Source organism: Podarcis bocagei (genome assembly GCF_964188305.1).
Source record: "Podarcis bocagei genome assembly, chromosome: 16".
NCBI lineage: Eukaryota > Metazoa > Chordata > Lepidosauria > Squamata > Lacertidae > Podarcis > Podarcis bocagei.
This window is the reverse complement of record NC_138142.1, coordinates 40,435,465-40,452,502: the sequence shown is the minus strand read 5'-3', so window position 1 is coordinate 40,452,502 and position 17,038 is coordinate 40,435,465. Positions and strand designations below refer to the sequence as shown.

At 45.8% G+C, this 17,038-nt stretch overlaps 1 long non-coding RNA gene across 1 annotated transcript; it reads right to left on the bottom strand.

Annotated features, from left to right (window-relative positions):
- Positions 1 to 6,145: 6,145 nt before the first annotated feature.
- LOC308575342 lies at positions 6,146 to 11,275 on the bottom strand. The gene is made up of 4 exons (XR_014002790.1): positions 10,948 to 11,275; positions 8,750 to 8,835; positions 7,609 to 7,703; positions 6,146 to 6,730 (listed from the first exon to the last, which is right to left on the bottom strand). It is a non-coding gene; the product is annotated as an uncharacterized lncRNA (long non-coding RNA).
- Between the last annotated feature and the right edge of the window lie 5,763 nt (positions 11,276 to 17,038).

Sequence of the window (17,038 nt, the reverse complement as noted above, 5' to 3'; positions counted from 1 at the left end):
AGCAAATCATATCCTGGTTTCTCATCTCAGTTTCCCGCTTGGAGCTTCCCTTTAGGATGGGGAATGTGGACGATTCTCAGTTGGGTCCGTATTGTGAGTGACGCTGAAACTCTGCCTTCTCTTCAGAACATGAGGTCACCTGGAGCGTCCAAGGAGGCAGCAGAAGGGAATACTCAGAGAGGAAGAGGTTAAACCCGGATACAGTGGTACCTCGGGTTACATAGGCTTCAGGTTACAGACTCTGCTAACCCAGAAATAGTGCTTCAGGTTGAGAACTTGGCTTCAGGATGAGAACAGAAATAGTGCTCCGGCGGTGCGGCAGCAGCTGGAGGCCCCATTAGCTAAAGTAGAGCTTCAGGTTAAGAACAGTTTCAGTGAAAGTTCTCATCTCCGTATCTAATGGTGCACGAAACCCGAGGTACCAGTGTATCAAATATTCCTGATGGAATGGTGAAAGTCATAATAACAGGTTGATCCATGCCTGGCTCTTGCAGCTCCAGTTCATAGATGACAATGGACATCTTGGAGGAAACTTTGAACTCTGAAACGAGACATTTTCATAGATACTGTCAGAAATATGTGGATTCCTAAAGAAAGAAGAGTTTGAATTAATGTTGTTTAATTGCTGTAGCCTGGCCTGGGATATTAGGCTGAATTCAATAAGGATTTTGAAATAGGAAATGCCGAAAGATTCTACCTCCCCTCCCTGCCATTTTGAACCACCTTCTCTTTTCTTCTCAACTATAAAGACCCCCAAACTGCAAACTTTCTTTATATGAGAGTTGCTGCTGCAATCCCTTGATCATTAGGGCTGCCCTTTTCCACTCTCCAATAGATTTTTTGAGGTCAGGCGACCAGATCTGTACGCAGCATTACATTCAGAAGACAGGGAGCGCCTTTTGATGCGTCCGACCATCTAGAAGAGGGTCGTCCCTCGAGCAGGACTGGGGAACGCTTTGAATCTGAACTACAAATCTCAGCAGCTGCAGGAAGCAGAGGAGACGAGGGCTGTAGTTTGGCCATGTCTGGAGGGCCAGAGGTTCCCCACCTCTCTTCACCAGAAAGAAGGATTCCCTTTCCAGGGTTTCAGGGGAGCACCTGGCTCTGCCAGACCTGCCTCATGCAAGAAAGGGTCAGTGGGGCTGGAACAAGGCAGCCCTGCATAGAGTGAGCCTCAAAAATCCAGTTCAGATGCTCCATGGGCAGCAGGTGTGACCATGGCCAGAGCAGCTTTCTCCAGAAAGACAGGGAACAGGGACACTAGGCAAGGTTTTGCGTGGCGATTCCCGCCTCCCACCATTTGGAATAAAGACACAGGACACCATTATTTTAGGTTAATGGGCAAAAATTGGCCACAACTTTATTGGTTACAGGTAAGAGTGGTATTGGCTTAGGCATTGGTCCTATCAGACTATCCGGCTTCAGCCTGTTAGCATGAAAACCGGAAACGATTAACCCCAGCAGGAGGAGTCCTGCGATGCACATCAACTAGGAACTCCCCCGGGGTCACCGCTCGGGGGGGGTGCCTTAGGCCCTGGCCTCCATAGGTTTTGGACGAGGCAACGCCCCCCAGAATCTTTTACCGGACTACCCTTAAATATTTGGGGGGTGGTGATGGCGCTCCCCCCCAACACATCTCCATAATAATACCCCTACCAATGCCTAACCGCCAGAACCAATTGTGACAATTTGCTACGAGGTAGGCGAAAAACCAAATGGCCAGTGCCAATTCGCCAAGTGGGAAAAATTCCTACCAGGCCCCTCAATGGCGACCAACTGAAGTCCATAGCAAGGTCAGAATAAAGACCTAAAGGGTGGGTGGGTGGGAATCAGCTGCGTGGTCGAAAAGGGGAGATCCTGGGGCTGCACCAGCCTTAAATGACCCAGGCCACGCCCCCAGAGCCAGCTGATCGGCTGGCTCCGGGGCTGACACGGCCCGAGGATTCCCCTGGTCGCGCAGGGCTGAAAGCCAGCCACCGCGCGTGTGTTGGGGGCGTGAGCCCGCAAGACCACCTCCCCCTGATGTCGGAAGTGGCTTTGCAAAACCACTCAGGACCACGGCCACAATCTCAGCATCCCAGAGGCAGGCATCCTTGAATACTGCACATCTGCTCTTGGAAACACAGTCCAAAGTAATCCGGAGCTGGGCATCTCCCCTTCCCAGTTCTGATCTCTTAGGCGGAAGATATCCTCATTCTTTGCTCCCATTGCACTCTGCTTCAGATTTCTAAACACCCAAAAGTCAAAATTTGTGTAGATTTTTCTCTTGAGCCCTAAAAATTGCCAGGGGCACAACCCACTGGATCTTGTGATTTGAGTCTCTCTTCCCAGAACAGATCCCAACTCAATCTCTGCTCCATAGTCAAACAATCACTTCCTTCCCTGCTCTAAGAAGTCATTCAGTTGAAAACAACTAACCAGTCATTGATTGATTGTGTTTGACTAAAAGCCATTACAAATTCAATTACAGATCCAGCAAGTCAATTAAAACCTGATAAAATAAAATCCAGAGATGTACATCCATTTACAATAAGTCAAATTAAGGAATCGCCTGCACAGAACTTACCAAGTGTGGGAGAAGCTAAGTGGCAGATGAGAGGAGATCTTCCAAGGCGCCAGTGGAAAAGTCGTACGTGGTGAGCCCTTTTATACAGTTTCTCCCGAGAGTTCAGGCAAACAGTTTGGCGTGGCGTCACTCATTTGGCTAACTATACACCCACCTAAGTTTACTCTAGATTTTGCCAGAATGTTCCTGGCCATCTTCCCACACCATCTAACCCATTCTACGTTCCAAAATGTTGCCTTTCATGTCAGGTTTTTCCTTGGCTCAGGTCACTGTTTTGCTTTATTTTGGCTCAGCTTCACCTTGGGTGAAGCTGTTCTTCAGTGTTCTTCATGTTCCTTTTAATGGAATTTGGGGCGTTCTCCTGAATCATATTTGGAGCATAAATCATGGCTGCTACCTGCAGACTTCATCTTTAAAACACACTTGAAGCACCTTTTCCCCTTCGCAGAACTCTGGGCACTGTATATCATTAAGGGCGCTGGGAACTGTAGCACTGTGAGTATCAAATGAGTCTTGTGATATGAGGAAGTGTTAGAAAAAGTTTAAATTAGATATAGAAAAATATTAATAAGAAACTAGGTAAAAAAAAAATGGAATGCAAAATAGTACAATGGGTTTAGTCGGACATTTCTTTTCTTTTACTATTTTTTATTCTATATGTAATTAGGTTCTTTTTTCTTATAGAATGTTTGTACTGGATGTTTGTTTTGTGTGTGTTTTAAGATATTTTCTTGTTTAATAAAGTTTATATATTAAAGAGAGAGAGAGTGACTTCAGAAACTCTCAGAAATTGCCATGAAAGCTACAGTTAAAGGTATCCATCTTTTTGGTACATGCTATCCATTTAATACTGGGACGTGGGTGGCACTGTGGGTTAAACCACAGAGCCTAGAACTTGCCGATCAGAAGGTTGGCGGTTCGAATCCCCGTGATGGGGTGAGCTCCTGTTGCTCGGTCCCTGCTCCTGCCAACCTAGCAGTTTGAAAGCACGTCAAAGTGCAAGTAGATAAATAGGTACCACTCCGGCGGGAAGGTAAACGGCGTTTCCGTTCGCCACTCTGGTTCACCAGAAGCGGCTTAGTTCTGCTGGCCACATGACCCGGAAGCTGTACCCGGCTCCCTCGGCCAATAAAGTGAGATGAGCGCCGCAACCCCAGAGTTGGCCACGACTGGACCTAATGGTCAGGGGTCCCTTTACCCTTTACCTTTATCCATTTAATAGAGCAGAACCAGAGTTCAAAATTCATCTTGTCTCTAGCAATGGGGATCAGCTCATCCCTAAGCCGCCTTTACCAACTGCATTTGGAGGAAACTGGTGGGGGTGGCAGAAAATCCAAAAAGTGGATTAGATAAATCTGGGTTTCTAAAAGTGAGGCTGAGGGAATGGGTATCCCTGACTGAGATGAATCAAATGCCTTGCCGAATCAAAATGATAATATCTATTGTGGTTGGAATTGCTATATGTGAGTCTCCTTATAAGTACGAAGCTTTTGGAGTCCTCTGGAAGCACCCTGCTGCTGTGAGCCAAAGGCATTTGCAGAGTCTGGAACGTAAAAGCCTTACTCAGGTGTTTAAAAGCCTTGAGGGTTGAAGCAGAGAGAGCAAGCATATTGTAGAACACGTTGCATTCCTACAGCTCTATTGATGGAGAACATTCACTACTCAGAGCCAAAATCCTTGGTCAAACCCTGAATTATAGTCCAATTGGTCTCTTTAATTTCAGGATATTAAAGAGCTAAATAGGACACACAACCTCCCTCACTGTTGCAATTAATTGATTCTAGTTACAACAAAGGAGATTCCGATTAAACATCAGGAAAAACACTCTGGCAGTAAGAGCTGTTTGACAGTGGAAAATATTTTTTTTTTTTAAAAAAAAGGAAAGTCTCGGGAGAACCACCCATCCTTCCTTCCTTCCTTCCTTCCTTCCTTCCTTCCTTCCTTCTGCTTGACCACCTCTCTTGAGAGATATTTTGTTTTCTCACAATCTGTATCACCTCAATAGTGAATATGATCTTTACTCGGAATGGGATCTATTTATTTTTCTTTCTTTTTTAAATATTTTATTAGGTTTTATCAATAGAAAAGTTCAGAAAAATACAAAAACAGAAAAATACAAAATTACAAAATTACAAACATTAAACACAAAAAAGAAAAAAGAAAAAACACATATAAAAGAAAACAAAACTCCCTCTTTTTTGATTTCTCATCTTTAGTTAACTTATTTTCCTGACTTCCTCACGCCTCCCTTTTTTGTATCCCTTTTAAGAATTGGTTCAGCAAATTCATATCCTATTAGTTTATCTATTATCAATCCCATCTTACATTTTACCTTGTTGCTAGAACCCCTTCAATTCATTTCAATGTCATCAGCATTCAAAAATTTTACAATATTTCTGTAAATAAGTTTTAAATTTCCTCCAATCTTCTTCCACCGACTCTTCTCCCTGGTCTCGGATTCTGCCAGTCATTTCCGCCATTTCCATATAGTCTATTAGTTGCATCTGCCATTCTTCCAGAGTGGGTAAGTCTTGTGTCTTCCAATGCTTTGCAATGAGAATTATTGCTGCTGCTCTAGCGTACATAAAGAAAGTTTGATGCTTCTTTAGCACCAATTGGCCAACTATGCCCAGGAGAAAGGCCTCTGGTTTCTTCAGGAAAGTATATTTAAATACCTTTTTCATTTCATTATAGATCAACTCCCAGAAAGCCTTAATCCTTGGGCACGTCCACCAAAGGTGAAAGAATGTACCTTCAATTTCTTTACATTTCCAACATTTGTTATCGGGCAAATGATATATTTTTGCAAGCTTGACTGGAGTCATGTACCACCTGTATTTTTCTTCTCCCGCTTAAACTGCTGACCACAGAGAAGGTTCCCTCCTTTCTTCTCCTCTATTAAAGCTTTACTGCAGCATCACAGATGTGTCTTGTCTTCTGCCTTCCTGGAACTTGGTCCACCGTGACCAAAACCCCCAAAGCCTCACCCCAAACCCGTGTTCTGTGATGTGTGAATGACCCGTGTCCTGACCTCCCATCAGTGATATCCCCAAAGACCAGCTCCCAGGAAGTCCATTAAACGCCCAGGAAGTCCACTGTTAAAGCTTCAGTGCAGTATCACCGACGTTTCTTGTTGATGGGAGTGGGTTTGGGGGCAGCAGCGAGCTTGACAGGTGGGCTCCCTGTGTCAGTTCTGCACCTGAGCAGCAGCCTCAATGCGCAATATGGCCTCTCCTGCAACCTTCTTCTGGGATCTGCAGTCAGTGTGGCAGTTCTTTAAGACAGGCAGGAGCACCTCTGACTTTTTGGCCCCTGAGAGCATAATCTCTATCCAGGTTTGCCACATCACTTTTCTGACTGGGGCCCTTCTTTTAGGATAAGTATTTTGGACTCTTTACGGTAGGGTTCGTAAAGTCAGGGATAGGATTTTTTCTCAAAACATGAGTAGCCCTTGTAGTATTCCAGAAGTGAATCCTCAGCCACAAGGAACAGAAATCAACCCAGAGGCCGATGGTCCGGCCAAGATCACCAAAACACGAGAAACTTCTGTATATATTACTTCTTTTTTGATGATAATTTTTATTAGTTTTCAATTACAATCCATTAATAGGCTTATTACAACAATACCAATTTGTAATATGTTAATATCAATAGTTCAAATACCGAATTATATAATTTAGATAAGGTGGCCCCCACGTGCTAGAATTGATGGCTTGAATACATAACAGAAAGCTTAGCTAAAATCTTGTGTGAGTCTTGTGTGTTCTTTTCACTAATATACTCATTTTTATACACACTTTCTCCTAAGAAACATATTTTAAATTTGTTGTGGTGCAGAATCATAGAATTGTAGAATCATAGAATTGTAGAGTTGGAATTACCCTAAGGGTTATCCAGTCCAACCCCGGAAAAGCAGGAATCTCAACTATGGCAGGGGGCCATCCAGCCTCTGCTTAAAAATCTCCAATGAAGCAGAGTCCACAAACTTCTGAGGGCGCTTGGTCCACTGTCGAAAGCCTCTTACATTCGGAAGTAGAACTGGGGCCGAAAACCTGTAAAAAATGGAGTTGTCGAACCAGGGCGTAGTATCCTGGGTTGTGGCATGGGAATCATAAGACTTACTCCAATGTTGACACTGGACATCTTGGAGGAATGTTGGGGAATCTGAAATAAATCATTTTCAAGAATATGTTCACAAATATGTGGAAACAGAGGGAAATTAGTCATTAGCCTTCAGATTGCCAAACAGATGAAAATGTATTTGATGGCTGGGCATTATTTTAAACAAGGACAGGTAGTAACTGAAAAGTATTATTATTATTATTATTATTATTATTATTATTATTATTATTATTGGGATAAAAAACCCTGAGGCCAGTTCTCTGTGCCTGTTCTCCTTTCTTCCTCTGTCTGTGCTGAAATCCAGCGTTCTTCTCAGGCTGGGCTTGCAAGACGCTTCCTCTTCCTTTAGACCACCAAGAAGAGCCTTGACCCAACAGCAGGGATGGGAAGCATCGGCCTTCCGTAACTTATGGAACTACAACTCCCAGAAGCCCCGGCAGCCAGCATGGCCAAATGCCAGGGGAGATGGGAGTTTTAGTTTGGCAACACCTCAAGGGCACGGGGCTACCTTCCCTGGTCTATGAATCAATTTAAAGGTAAAGGGACTCCTGACTGTTGAGTCCAGTTGAGGACGACTCTGGGGTTGTGGCACTCATCTCGCTTTACTGGCCGAGGGAGCCAGCATTTGTCCGCATCCAGCTTCTGGTTCATATGGCCAGCATGACTAAGCCGCTTCTGGCAAACCAGAGCAGCACACAGAAACGCCATTGACCTTCCCGCCAGAGTGGTACCTATTTATCTACTTGCACTTTGACGTGCTTTCGAACTGCTAGGTTGGCAGGAGCAGGGACCGAGCAATGGGAGTTCACCCCGTTGCAGGGATTCGAACCCCCGACCTTCTGATCGGCAAGCCCTCGGCTCTGTGGTTTAGACCACAGCGCCACCCGCATCACAAATCAATTTACTTAAAAGGAACTTACCAAAAGCTGAAGAAGCTGAGCAGCTGAAGAGAGGAGATCTTCAAAAGCTCTGGTGGAAAAGCCCTATGCGCTGAGCCCTTTTATACAGTTTCTCTCTCTGCAATTGGAGCAAATACTTTGGTGAAGCATCACTAATTTGGCTAAATATGGTCCACCTCCACTTTTTGGGCTGAACATTCCTCGCCACTGAGACTCCATCCGACTGCAATGTCATGTGTTCCAATAAATTATCTGTCCTGTCAGCCTACTCCTTCTCTCAAGGCAAGGCTTCGCTTTCTTTTAACTCGGCTTCACCTTGGGTAATGTTCTTCGCGTTCCTATTAAAGGAATTTGGGGCATTTTCCTGATTCAACCCTCCTTTAGGACCTATGGCTCTGCACCTACGAACACACAGGATGTTGCAATCGCAGGTGAAGCACATTTTGTCTCTCAAAGGACATTGGCCCCTCAAGATTGCTAAGGGTGCTGGGAAGCAGAGCTCAGAGCAGGAGCACCGGCCAAGAAGAAGAAGAAGAGTTTGGGTTTGATATCCCGCTTTATCACTACCTGAAGGAGTCTCAAAGCGGATCACATTCTCCTTTCCTTTCCTCCCCCACAACAAAAACTCTGTGAGGTGAGAGGGGCTGAGAGACTTCAGAGAAGTGTGACTGGCCCAAGGTCACCCAGCAGCTGCAGGTGGAGGAGCAGGGAAGCGAACCTGGTTCCCCATATTACGTGACTACCGCTCTTAACCACTACACCACACTGGCCAAAGCTTTGCAAAGCAAGTACCGCCAGCAGCCATGAATGGAGCGCCCCAGAAGGGGGGGGGAATGGGCCCAAGGAGCTCCCTTGCTGCACACCTGATCTTTCAAACATAGGCCAACCAGATCCAGAACAGGACACACACACACACACACAGCCAGCCTGCAAGTTCTGCTCTGTTAGGAGCAAGAGATCCTAATTCTTCACCCTCATCTGTTTCCACCCACAAAAGTGCCCAGCTGCCCCTTCCTTCCTTCCTTCCTTCCTTCCTTCCTTCCTTCCTTCCTTTCTTTCTTTCTTTCTTTCTTTCTTTCTTTCTTTCTTTCTCACACATATTTATTTACAAAATGTTACAACCAGCATTCCCTCTCTGAGCCCAGACGGTTTCTTTGCTTACGAAGCCCTTGCTGCGCCAAAGTCCGCAAGACAAGGGTTCTCTTGCAATTCTCTTGCAATGGAGTCCTGCAACTCTTCCTCAAAGGCCTCAGCTCCATGGACGTCCGGGGTGGCGCCATCGGAAATGGCGGACTCCCTCTGAACTGGAGGGACTAGCTCTGTGTGAAACGGGTCTTTTCTGCTACGGCGAAGCGGGGACCCTGCTAAAAATCACAGGCGGATGAAGCCTGTGACCATGGGACTCGGCGGGCACCCTTAGCGCCCCACCAACCCGCAAAGGAACCCACTAACGGGCTCCGAAGTGAAGAGGGGGAAGTGGCGCGGTGCTGTGAGTCAACTGCTATTTCCGTGGAGCGAAGCCGCATAGCCGTTGCCGGAGAGCGCTGCCTTTTTCCTGGGACAATTTGGCTTCTAAAATAAGCACCCGTGAGTACTTAAACTTTGAACAATCGGACTTTAAATAAGGACTTACGAGCAGAAAGGAATTGGACTTAAAAATTTATTTCAATTTGGTACTGAAACGGGAAGGTCTAAACAGGAAGTCAGCCTTCTGTTTCTTTGTAGACAGAATAAAGCAAAGACAACTTAAACTAGAGCTCAGAAAATTGCTTCTAAAGGATTGGCTTTCATCATTTAAAATTGTTGAACCCCCCTTCGGCAGCAGGAGAAGAAGGGGGATCTTTTTTGGACTCTTTAAACCTGCAGAAGTGAGTTTAAAGTGAAGTAATTTTCCACCGTCCTGATCCTGGAGCGGGGTGTCAGGACTGACGTTTGAAGCTCATTGACCAGAGACAAACGCTTTTGACAGACAGTTAAAAGAAGAGTAACATTGTGATTCCACTGTTTCCTTTCGCACTTTAAAGGAACAAATATTGACAAAATATCTCAAAAAGGATACTTTGTTGCAAGAACAAATAGAAGTTCTGCCCCTAGAGGGAGACTGTGAAACTGCAACTAATTCCAGGGAGCTTGCAGCTGTTTCAGATTACAATCGTGGGAATGGACTTGTGACCTTGTAGGACAATGTATTCAGAGGCTCTGTTGTGTGCTCTCTGTAAAACAAGTGCCCTACTGGAACAGTTAAGTGAGAAGATGGATTTGATGACTAATGCGGCCAGAATTTTTGAACAGGCAGTGGGAAACTATGTGGAGCCCACCCAGGAATTAGACCAGGAGTGTGTCCTGACAGAGCAGATGAGAGAAGAGGATGTTGCTGAATCTTGGGCGCCAGAGATGGAGGGAGCTGCGGCCTTGCAGGAACATGAGCTTTTGGATTTGACAAATGAACTTGGAAAAAGCCAGATTTGGAAAGATAAAGTTTGGATTGGTTTGGAAATGGGGGGTTGGATAGACCCCCCTATGCAGGGATGTTTGGACTTTCCGAGTCTGGCAATGGGCCGTGAGATGTTTGGAGCTGTGGGGGCTCTCAATTTTGGAGGGATTCTGAAACATGTTTTTAAATACCACATGGAGTTGAGTCTGGACTATGAAAAAGGGGCTGATTTGTTGAAAAGGGTCAAAAACATCACCAAGCTGGAGTTCCCACAAGTGAAAGGAGAATATGAAGAAGAGCTGCAGAAGGGACATGGAAGAGATTTAAGGGTCTCGGATATAAGGTTACCAGGTTAATGCGCTAGATCGATGGGATATAAAGGACTGACAAAACCCGGGACCAGGAGGAAGGGACGCTGGATGAAGATTGGATTGTTTTTATTTCTCTTTTTATTACCAGGATTGTTTTATAAAATTGATGAATGTTAGAAAAATGTTGGAACGAAATTACTTGGCTTTAGCAAAAATGTTTAAAGAATTAGGTAAGAATATTAAGGTTGTGAGAAGTTGGTAAAAATAAGATTTAAGTTTTAAGTTTTTAAGGTTTTCTATAAGATAAGATGAAAATAGATTAAGGTAATGTAACGACAGAATACTATGAAATATGGAAAGGATTTGCTGTGATAATTATTAACCAGGATACAAAAAAAGGGAGCAGGAGGAGGTCAAAGAAAGAAGGTAATGAGAGTTGAGGATTTGAGAAAGATGGATTTATTTTTGTCTGTTTGCGGTGTATTTTTGTTTTTTGAATTTGTATTGTTTGATGTGGTTTGTTTTTTTCTTTGTTTTTTTCTTTTTTGTTTTTCTGCTTTGTTTTTTCTCTGTAATTCAAAAATTTTCAATAAATATCATATAATAAAAAAAGGCCTCAGCTCCAATGCTTCTCTCCAGAGTGCTCTACGCTCTCTGCCCTTGAATGCTGTAACTTGAGCCCCTTTCCTACCCAGCCTGACTGTGCCAGTTCTGCCCAGCAACACGGCCAAGGCAGTCACAAAGCGCCTTGCAGCTGCATCGTGAGGAATCTGCTCTTGAATGGCTTTCCTTAACGGGCACGGGTTTCCCGTGTGTACGTTTCCTTCAGCTCCTCTTTTTATCTTCACAAGAGTCCCATGGGGTAGTCCACGTGTCAAAGGGGCCTCCTGGCTTTGCAGAGGAGAGAAGACACTCCAGTCCCTAACACAAACAAGAAATAATAATAATAATTTATTATTTGTACCCTGCCCATCTGGCTGGGTTTCCCCAGCCACTCTGGGTGGCTTCCACAGAGACCAAAAATACACTAAGATGTCACACATTAAAAACTCCCCTGAACAGGGACATTCAGATGTCTTCTGAATGTCAGGTAGTTGTTTATCTCTTTGACATCTGGTGGGAGGGCGTTCCACAAGGCGGGCGCCACTACTGAGAAGGCCCTCTGCCTGGTTCCCTGTAGCTTTGCTTCTCGCAATGAGGGAACTGCCAGAAGGCCCTCAGTGCTGGACCTCAGTGTCTGGGTAGAACGATGGGGGTGGAGACGCTCCTTCAGATATACTGGACTGAGGCCGTTTAGGGCTTTAAAGGTCAACACCAACACTTTGAATAGTGCTTGGAAACATACTGGGAACCAATGTAGGTCTTTCAAAACCGGTGTTATGTGGTCTCGGCAGCCGCTCCCAGTCACCAGTCTGGCAGCAACATTCTGGATTAGTTGTAGTTTCCGGGTCACCTTCCAAGGTAGCCCCACGTAGAGCACATTGCAGTAGTCTAAGCGCACTGTTGGTTATGTACATATGCTACATTAGTGTAGCCAGCTGCACGTTTCTAAGAGTCTAATGAGAAGTGCAAGCTCAAATTTGAGTGAAATTCCTTGGGAGCGCAAAAGAGTCCCAAGGGCCCAGCCAGGAGGTGACCCTTCTCTATGGTTCCTCTTGGCCCTGGAAGCTAATCGTTTGGCCTGGCGGTAGTAATCTGGCTAAGTATACCCAACCACAGCTCATAATTTGGCCAGAATATTCCTAGCCATTAAGACACCTCTTGATGTAATGTTTTCAGAGATGTTATCTTTCATGCCAGGCTCCTCCTTGGCACAAGCAGCTGCTTTGATTTATTTCGGCTCAGCTTATTTTGGCTTTTAATTTGTGGAAGGTTGAAGTCCAACAAATACCCTGTACATTTCTTGCCCGATCCTGTTACCCAGATTTGTTTCTTCCATACAGAAGTGATGGTACAAGTGCTAAAATGTTGTGTTGCTGTTGTTGAGCCTGATGATGGTGACATTTTAGAAGCCATAACTTCTAGTCCTAATTCCTGATTGCAACAGGGTGGCTGTCCTTAGCTTTTTAATTACCTGAAATGAAAGGAAGTTAATTGGCTCCAAGTAGGGAATGTTCTCCATCGACTCTCCTAAAGGCAAACAGCCTGCTCCAGAACATTCCACCTTCGCACTTAAAGCCCTCAAGACATTTTCTCCAACAGCTCAATTCCTGGTTTTGCAAAGGCCTTTGGTTCAAAACAGCAGGAGCCCATCAACTTAAGTTCACGCTTACAAAGAGATTCATGAATGCCAGGCCCTTCCAACCACAGTAGATTACTCTACGCGGATTCTGCGAGGCATGTGATTCATCTCAGTCAAGGTTACCTGACTCCTCAGCCTCACATTTATAAAGCCAGGTTTAGCTATTTGCCCTGTTTGGATTTTCTGCCACCACCACTCCAGCTCACTCTGAATGCTTTCCAAACCTCCGAGAAGTTGGTGAAGAAGTCTTTGGCATGAGCTGAACCAGGGCCGTCTTACGTATATCCGGCGTGTGGTGCAAAGATCCCTCCGGCACGCCCCCCTTTCCCAGAGTTGCCGACCTTTTTACGGCGCTGCTGGCAGCTTTGCGGGGCTGGAGGAGGCGGGCAGCAGCCGGAGGGTGGCTCCTCTGGTGGGAAAGGTGGGTATGGCGCTGCTTCAGCGAAGCAGGCGAGGGCGGCAAGCTGATGCTGGGAGGCACCACTTATAGCCTCTGCCTCTTCCCTGGCGTCCTCCAGAACTTGGCGACCTGGCGCCCCGCACCACTTGCCTCTATGGGCAAGACGCCCCTGAGCTGAATCTCAATGATAGAGGCACGATGAACGTTGAACTTAGATTCTGATCTATTCAAGGGATAGGTAAAGGTAAAGGGACCTCTGACCATTAGATCCAGTCATGGCCGACTCTGGGTTTGCGGCGCTCATCTTGCTTTATTGGCCGAGGGAGCTGGCGCACAGCTTCAGGGTCATGTGGCACTTTGACGTGCTTTCGAACTACTAGGTTGGCAGGAGCAGGGACTGAGCAACAGGAGCTTACCCCGTCACGGGGATTCGAACCGCCGACCTTCTGATCGGCAAGTCCTAGGCTCTGTGGTTTAACCCACAGCGCCACCCGCATCCCATTCAAGGGATAATATGTCCCAAAAGGAAGATGGATACTTATGCTGTGGCCATCATGGCAGTTCCTGTTCCGAAGCCTCGGGAACAGTGGCAGAGCGTGTCTCCTGGTGCCCAGGACTGGTGATTGTCGGTGGGCCTAGGGTGGGAGGAAGGCAACCTGAGGAAGATGAAGCAGGAGAGGCAGGTGCCTTCCATTCATTGTCCTCAGACTGCTCCCTCCCTCCCTCTTGGCCATCCAGGGCAGAGGCCATGAGGAGAAGGAGGAACCCCAAATCCCATAAAGAGGAACACGAAGAACTTCCAAGATGAAGCTGAACCAAAAGAAAGCAAAGCAGTTTCCTGAGCCAAGACGTCGCCTGACATGAAAGATAGCATCTTACAATTGGGTTACAGGGTCTGGGAGGGAGGCCAGGAGCATTCTGGTAAAGTCTAGACTTGACTGGGGTGGGGTATACTTAGCCAAATTAGTGACGCCATGTTGCCCGAAAAGTCCAGAGAGAAACCCTATAAAAGGCTTTTCCACCAGTGCCTTGAAACATCTCCTCTCTTCCGCCACTCGGCTTCTCCATCACTTGGTAAGTTGTCTTTAACTGAATCGCCTCTTAGAGGAGAGAAGGAAGGAACTGTTTGATTATGGAACAGAGATCTTTTTGAGATTTGGTTTGACTCCATTAGCTGTCAATTGAGAGACAAGAAGCAGTTTTGGGAAGAAGAACTCAAATCTCTACTTCCTAGGAGTTGTGTTACTGGGATTGTTTTGGGCTCAACAGAAAATTTTAACCTAGAGTTGTATTGGGGCTTTTAGAAATGCGAAACTGGGTACTTTCATGGTTGGAGCCAGCTAGGAAAAGAAGATAGCAGCCGTGGTCCTGAGTGGTTTTGCAAAACCTTGCCTAGTGCTCCTGTTCCCTGTCTTTCTGGAGAAAGCTGCTCTGGCCATGGTCACACCTGCTGCCCATGGAGCATCTGAACTGGATTTTTTAGGCTCACTCTATGCAGGGCTGCCTTGTTCCAGCCCCACTGACCCTTTCTTGCATGAGGCAGGTATGGAAGAGCCAGGTGCTCCCCTGAAACCCTGGAAAGGGAATCCTTCTTTCTGGTGAAGAGAGGTGGGGAACCTCTGGCCCTCCAGACATGGCCAAACTACAGCCCTCGTCTCCTCTGCTTCCTGCAGCTGCTGAGATTTGTAGTTCAGATTCAAAGCGTTCCCCAGTCCTGCTCGAGGGACAACCCTCTTCTAGATGGTCGGACGCATTAAAAGGAGCTCCCTGTCTATTGAATGGAATGATGCGTACAGATCCGGTCGCCTGGCCTCAAAAAATATATCGGATAGTGGAAAAGGGCAGCCCTAATGATCAAGGGATTGCAGAATGTTTGCAGTTTTGGGAACTTTTTAGTTGAGAAGAACAGTGAAGAAGGGTCAAAATGGCGGGGGGGGGGGAGAATCTTTTAGCATTTCCAATTTCAAAATCCTTATTGAATTCCTTATGCCTCATTCAGCCTAATATCCCAGGCCATGCTACAGCAATTAAACAACGTTAATTCAAACTATTTTTTCTTTAGGAATCCAAATATTTCTGAAATTATCTATGAAAATGTCTCATTTCAGATTTTAAAGCTTCCTCCTTTTAAAGTTCAGTGTCAGCCCCTCTCTGCTGCAGCAATTGCCACCCATGGATGGAACTATTATTATTAATGTCATTGTTACTATTACTGTCATAACTCCAACAGGAACCTATGTTACCCGGGTTTAACTTCTTCCTCTCTGAGTATTCCCTTCTGCTGCCTCCTTGGACGCTCCAGGTGACCTCATGTTCTGAAGAGAAGGCAGAGTTTCCGTGTCACTCACAATACGGACCCAACTGAGAATGGTCCACATTCCCCATCCTAAAGGGAAGCTCCAAGCGGAAAACTGAGATGAGAAACCAGGATATGATTTGCTTTCTTTTCAGGGCAGGAAGTCAGGAATGATGAGCATCCGGGATCCAAAGCAAAGATGGTCTCAGGTGCTCATCTTTTCTGACACATGCAGCTGCCAATGTCTCACCTTTGCTCAGTTGCTCTTGACTGTTCCTTTGCACATCTCCCTTCTTCCTCTGCTATCTCTCCTCCATTTATGCCCAGCAACCCTCCGTTCTCTGAGTCTGAATAAGGAGAGCCTCAGGATCTGAACATCTTCCTGGGAGTTCCTAACTGGGAACTTTTTAGCCATCTGGGCCAGGACAAAAGGAAAGTCTGGGGAGAACCAACCATTATTCCTTCCTTCCTTCCTTCCTTCCTTCCTTCCTTCCTTCCTTCCTTCCTTCCTTCCTTCCTTCCTTCCTTCTGCTTGACCAACTCTCTTTAGAGATATTTTGTTTTCTCACAATCTGTATCACCTCAATAGTGAATGTGCTCTTTACTCGGAATGGGATCTATTTATTTTTCTTCTCCCGCTTAAACTGCTGACCACAGAGAAAGTTCCCTCCTATCTTCTCCTCTATTAAAGCTTCAGTGCAGCATCACAGATGTGTCTTGTCTTCTGCCTTCCTGGAACTTGGTCCACCGTCACCAAAACCCCCAAAGCCTCACCCCAAACCCGTGTCCTGTGATGTGTGAATGACCCGTGTCCTGACCCCCAAAAATGATATCCCCAAACACCAACTCCCAAGAAGTCCATTAAACTCCCAGGAAGTCCACTGTTAAAGCTTCAGTGCAGTATCACAGACATGTCTTGTTGATGGGACCGACCCCTCTCGCTCTCCAGGCTTCAGTGAAAGCCTGCTTTCACCCCATAGGACGCACACACATTTCCCCTTCATTTTTGGAGAGGGAAAAGTGCATCCTATAGGGTGAAAAATACGGTAAATAATAAATTATTATTATTATTATTATTATTATTATTATTATCATCATCATCATCATCATCATCATCATTATCAATGCACCCTCCTGTATCTGAATTCACAGGACATCTCACCAAGAACATCTACTGCACACTATCGCAGGCTGGACCTATAAACCGTATAAAGCCACAAACGTTCCCAGGGACACAGCACATTTTGCTGTCCAAAAATTCAGAGCAACGTAGCTTTCCCTTCACGGTGCTATGATTCCCAGCACCCTTTGCAATCTACAGCGCCCAGAGTTCTAGGAAGAGGGAAATGTGCTTAAAATGTGTTTTAAATATGACGTCTGTACGCAGCAGCGATGATTTATGCTCCAGATGGGATGCTGCAGGTGTGTCCATTAAAAGGAACAGGAAGAACATCGTCCAAGGTGAAGCTGAGCCAAAATAAAGGAAAACAGGTTCCGGAGCGAAGGAGAAACCTGATACGAAAGACAACTTCCAGAAAGATTTGTTATCCAGCTTCCACGCCGTGGTCTTTGAGGATTCCCTTCTGCTGTTTCAATGGATGCTCTCAATGTCCTCATGCTCTGAAGAGAATGCAGAGTTTCAGTGTCACTCACAATATGGACCCTATTGAGAATACACCGGAACTTCGGTTGTCGAATGATTCAGAAACTGAACAATTCGGAACCTGAACGCCGACAACCTGGAAGTGAATGCTTCTGTTTTCGAACG